The following is a 6,000-nucleotide window of genomic DNA, read 5'->3' as shown; positions in this document are numbered from 1 at the left end:
CTTCCTGACCAATTATCAGTCATTTCCGAGAACTGACAGCAAATCTGACCATTAAAAAGTGAATTCAACTTGTAAACACCCCCTTAAGAAGTACATGCTGAGCTATCTCACTCTCTTTCTGGTTTCCGGCGTTTGAGAGGTAACAAGCTCTGTGTTGGTTCCCCCCCCCTCCCAGGCCCGGGACAAGGCCGCAGGGATGGGGGGGGGGAGGAGAGAAAAAGCCGAGCTTAACACTTCTGTTTAGTTTTCAAGGTCTGCTGTTAGACTGAAACCTGACACTATGAACTTTTGCAGCTTTCTTAAAACTTTTAATTCTTTTACTACCTGAATAAACAAACAGATTACTCCTTTTTCTTAGAAAAGACAGAGAGAGACAATTAACATGTAAGACATCATAAAACCACCAAAAACAGTGAAGACAAGAGTTGAGTTTAAATAAGAAAGAGAGAAAAGGAGATGCTTGTTGCTGAAAAGTCTTTCTGTTACAGCTATGGAGATGGACAGTAGTTTAAAGACTCCTTTAATTCATGACTAGAGTATGGGAGGAATAGAGTATTCAAAGTGTGGACTTTAGAAAAAGTAGTTGTGATAACTGTGAGTTGCTGGAACTTAAGAGTGAAGTGAAGATTTTGAAGCTTTGAAAGAGCCAGAGAGATGGCTGTTTTTCCAGGAGGGCTCACAGAGAGAAATGAAGAAGATTTCTACCTTTGAATTACTTATCCTTAAAAATGGCATCCCAGGACTTAAAATGACCCCTGCACACCTCGGAAGAGTGTACAATGGGAGGAGTAGACTCTAGAAACTCCATGGATTAGCAGAAAGAGACTTCTGTTTCTCTGCGGAGACTGATGAAAAGACTCTAGAAATTGAGACTGTTTTTGACCACCAAGATTCTAAATTTTTTGTCTCTATGTTGTTATGTGTACAAAGAAATGATCAAGTAGTGAAAAGTAAAAAGGTTTTCTGAAAGTTTATTTTGGTATTCTTATTCTAGTAGTTTGTTAATAAACTGTCTTTATTCCTTTTAAGTTTTAAGCCTGTTTTGCTCTTATTTTAATCCATATCTCTAGCAAGAAATAAGTAGTTTTTTGTTACTAGCTTAAAACCACAACAAGGTGATAGGCTAATAAATGAAAAAAAGTTTCGTGTCAACTGCCTATTTGACCAAAATGTTATATATTGCTGTGCAAAGAAGAAACTTGTGACTACCTTGAGCTATGGCTGACTTGTTGCTCCTCTAAATCTCACACCTTGAGACTGACATCTTATCTGGCTACTTGAGCAATAAATCATCTCGAAGCAAGGTGGTCCCACGCTTCATTCTTCATCTCGACAATTGTATTGTTTTTGCATTATATGAGGCTTTTATCTTCTGAAGGAAAGCAAACTGCCTTTCCAGAGTGAATTCATTCCTGTCCAGCTTTATGAAATGATTCTGCAAAACAAGCTAGTAAAAACAGTACAGCTGTAAAGACTTGAAAAAACACTGGACACTGAGCAACCTGATTGTTTCTCTGCTTTAGTTCAACAGGTTATGAAGTCTCATTTTTAAGGGCTGTTTCAAAATATCAAGGATTAATGTTTAGTTCTGTGAATATCAGCTCTTGGCTTGAAGATTTGGACTGCTTTTTAGCCTTGTAATCAGCGACAAGGGTTGCTTGTTTTGCAACTTCATCTCAGTTCAACTATTTGCTGATTTTAGTTAAGCTTTTTAATATGCTTCCTTGTCTTTCATTCTTGCTCATCCAAGTATGTTATCCTTTTAAATATATTTATGCAATTTTAGAAGTCAGTTGTCATGCATTAAAAACTTTGTGAATAAGACCAGTTTTGACCATCTAAATGTTCACAGTGAGTGATGCTGTGCTAAGTGTCCTACTTGATCACATATTTGAAGAATTTGTTTAGATATTGAGGTATATTACCATAGAAGATAGATGTTTTTATCATTAATAGTACCAAAATGTGCACCATGTGTGATTGCTTTCAAGATCTTCAGTTAATATTACCATGGCAGCTTTTGGCTTTTTCTGATTAAAAAAGTTAATAATTGTGGGAACTGACAATGGTCAAAAAAGAGATTTTAGGCTTCAGGCATTAGCTCGAGCCTGTGTGAAACCAAGTCACATAACTTTTTCGGACTGGCCTGAGAAGTGTGGTCTGGGAAATCATAAGGAGAAATCAAAAGAGTCCTTGGAGAGAGAAAACAACCTTTGCAGGTGTTGTTTGGATCCTTGTTGTTTTCTTGCAAGAAAAGGACAAGGGGTGGTGTTCCCAAATGTCCAATGATGGTGATGTGTTAGTTTCATGACCAATGAGAGTTTTACTTCTCGTACCTTCTCGGACCTGTCTATAAAAGAAGATCAGGAATAATAAAACTTGCTCTCTTGTGCAACCAACTAAGACAGTCTGTGTCGTGCTGCCGCCATTCCTAATACAGCACAACAAATAATAAATTAAAATACTTTGATGATAGTTTAATTCCTATCAGATTTATTTCCATGTGCTTCTGCCTTCCTGTTGTAGTCCTGAAACAACTGGGCCCAGCGTGTTCTAAGTAGAAATTTCTCTGGTATAAAGAGTCCAAGTGCAGGATACCTAGCTGTTAAATATCTTCTTGTAGTGGCTGAAAAGCAGACATCAGCAGTGTGGAAAGAGAAGCCAGAGCCTACTGCATTCCAGCCTTCTAAGTGTGGTCCTTTGGATGTCCTAGTGCAGCTGTTATAACACCAATTACACTTTTGGAATAATTGAAAAATTGGGCAATGTTAAGTGATTTCCTGACACTCCTGCACTTAGTCAAAACTACACCGAGAGATGGGACAAGTGATAAGATCTTCCCAACAGTACATATGGACCCCATGTGGTATCCACATGTGTTTCCCTAAGCATTTAGCCACTGTGTCCACTAGAGTTGACACAGATAAGTTACTAGCTGTCTTCCTAGTATTGTCTCTACCATATTTAGTTTTTCTATTTGAAAATCATTTCATACACAAAGGAAATTAGTACTGCTTGAAGTATGTGTGCTGTCATCCTGACCAAAAGTACTGGAAGGCTGGGAATAATCCAGATGACTTCTTTGGTTCAGAGACAGATAAATGATTAATTCAAAATGCTAACTATGTTATTTCAAAGTCATTGAATATACAATAGGGGAAAAAAACCAAAACCTACATGGATTAGACCTGACTCTGTGGCCAAATTTCTCTGACTTTGTGTGATAGATTGGCATTTAAGAAAAAAGTAGAAAACATCTAAGGAAGTTAAGGCTGCTGGAAGCTGATGGGAGTTTTTCTCCTGGCCAATAACTGGCCATTTCTGAGAATTGACAGTAGTTCTGACCATTGAAAAGTGAGATCAACATGTGAACATCACCCTTTAAAACCTAAGCCCGGGAATTTTTCTCTCTGGTTTCTGGCTGTAAGAGGTAACAGAGCTCTGGTTCAGCCTCCCCCCCACCCCTCCCCCCCGGCCGGACAAGGCCATGGGGGAAGCGGGGGCTGGCCAGAGTTCTGCGGTTCCTGGGGAGGATGGAGACTGTGAAGTCACAGGAGCCCCTTCCCAGAGGGGCTGAGCCCCTCGGAGCGTTCGCTGGGCCTTGTACAGCAGGGCTGCCGGGCCAGGCTAGTCCCTGGCTCAGCTGCAATTTCTGCTGCTGCTGGGTTTCACTAGAGACTGCCAAGTAAGGGGAGGGAAAGCTCTTGACCTGTGGCATGCTGAGACAGTGGCCACACTCCCCCAGAGCAGCGACTGAAAATTTTCCATTGAAGACAGCTCCAGCCACTGCCCCAGCAGAGATCACAAGACCATCCACAAGGCCTGGTCAAGATTTTAACCCTTTCACTACCCAGATGAGACTTGCAGATTAATCCTTTTTTCCAGAGAGAGGGGAAGAGAGAGAATGATCAACATGAGACAACACGAACTATCAAAGACAGTAAAGAAAGGAATTAAGCTTCAGATGGGGGAGAGGAATAAGGAGATGCACTAATAAGCTGAAATAGTCTTTTGTTAAAACTATGGAGATGGACAATAATGTTCTGAAAAAAACTCCTTTAATTCATGAAAAAGTATTTTGGGGGGATGAAGTATTTCAAAGTGTGGATCTAAGCAAATGGTGAAGTAGTTGTGATATTATGAGATGCTGGAATAGAAAAGAAGTGAGAGTTGTTGAAGATTTGTGGTCATTAAAAGAAAAAGAAAACTTCTGTTTCCAGAGAAGCTCACAGAGACAGATGATGAGAACTTTTGCCTTTGAATCACTCATCCTTAAAATGTCACTCCATCTTGACTCATGGCTCACAAACACACCTCAGAGTGGTGTGAAATGGGAGAAGAAAGGACTGATGGCAGAGTTTTCCAGGCAGCTGGCATCAGAGAAATAGAAAGCCATGAGAAAATGGTTTTCTTCTGAAAAACTCCATGGACTGACGAAAGAGAACTTCTTTTTTCTCTACAAAGACTGATGAAAAGACTATAGCAAAGTTGGGACTGTTTTAACCACCAGGTTTTTTTGTCTCTATGTTGTGAATTAAACAAGGGAATGGTTGGGTGGGGGAGAAAAAGGGTTTCTGGAGGTTTTATTCTGGTTTCTTATTCTTGTAGTTTTGTTAATAAACCTTCTTTATTCCTTTTAAGTTTTAAGCCTGTTTTGCCCTTCTCCTAATCCATATCTCACAGCAAGAAATGAGTAAGTTTTTGTCTTGGTTCTAGAAGACAGGTGTCTGCTAGGGAGAGCAGGAGCCTCCCTTGGGATGAAAGAATGTAGACCCCCTCCCTCCGAATTATTATAATTTTGAAATCAAGGGGGCTTTCAGGCAGAGATCTGGGGATAGGAATAACAGTTCTTTACTAGTATAACCAGGTAAACAAACAAACAATAACTACAGTGTTATAAATTTGTATTGTGATATTGGCTTTCGCGGATGAATCTTATATGTTAAATACTTTTAGCTATGTATGTACTTTTTTCTTACTAACAAGTCTTAAGCTTAAAAGAATTTCCTAGGTACAATGCAAGGAAACCCCAGAGGGCAAGGACAATGGGGCCCAAGCTGTTATCAGGAAAACAATAGAGCCCAAACTGTTATCAGCGAAAGACAGGAAGACCAGCTACCCTCAAAAGAAGGATGAGGGGCCTATACCCTTATCGAACATTTCCAGAGGAAAGGAAACCAAACTCCAAAGTAATGCTGATCAGCAAGAATCATGATGACCAGCAAAAATAGTGCTGACCAGCAGAGAATAAAATTGTGCAAGAACATATTCTAAGAAGGCGGAACCAGGGAGTGGACACCCTCTGAATATGCATTAACCCCTCACAGCAGGGGGAGATAAAAGGGGGGGTCCCTGAAATACCCGGTGTGTTCCTGGCAACTGGCCAGGGCACCCGGCCGTTTTAACCCTTTGCTTTATTTCTTTTGTCTCCTAATTGTCTTTTTATTTATATTAAATTCTTTTTATAATTTATTAAGTGAATCTCGTTTTTAAGAACAGCAATAACAAGAACACAGAAACAGGGACCCCGTGACAGCTTTCTCGGCTGAGACGGGATGAAGGAGAGGCTTGTTTCACAAACCCCTCAGGCAGTCAGTCCCGGTGCTCCTGCAGGGCTCCGAGGAAACAGTCGGCTGGGACAGCAGGGACGAGCTGAGATCCTGGGCCGGTGGCTGAGGTGTATCAGCAGCTCCACGGCGATGCCTGGCAGGACAGGGGGTGCGAGGCCACCAACAAAGAGGGGAGAAGGAGAAGCAGCAGCTCTGTCTGGGTGATGGTGAAATTCCCTTCTCTCCACCGCAGCAGCTCCGCGACCCAGCACACGAACGTCCTTCCCCGAAGCCGAGGAAAAGCCAGCTAAAAACTGTCCCCACCCTCCTTTTTCTGCCCCCTTCCCCCCCCACCCTGGGCCCGGCCACTCTTTGTCTTTTGTGAGCACCCCTAAGTACCGGTAGTTAGGTTGTCCCAGCACATAATGGGTAAAAATTCCCTGGGCAGGCC

This window comes from Poecile atricapillus, chromosome W, assembly GCF_030490865.1.
Source record: "Poecile atricapillus isolate bPoeAtr1 chromosome W, bPoeAtr1.hap1, whole genome shotgun sequence".
NCBI lineage: Eukaryota > Metazoa > Chordata > Aves > Passeriformes > Paridae > Poecile > Poecile atricapillus.
Note: the sequence above shows the minus strand (reverse complement) of the source record.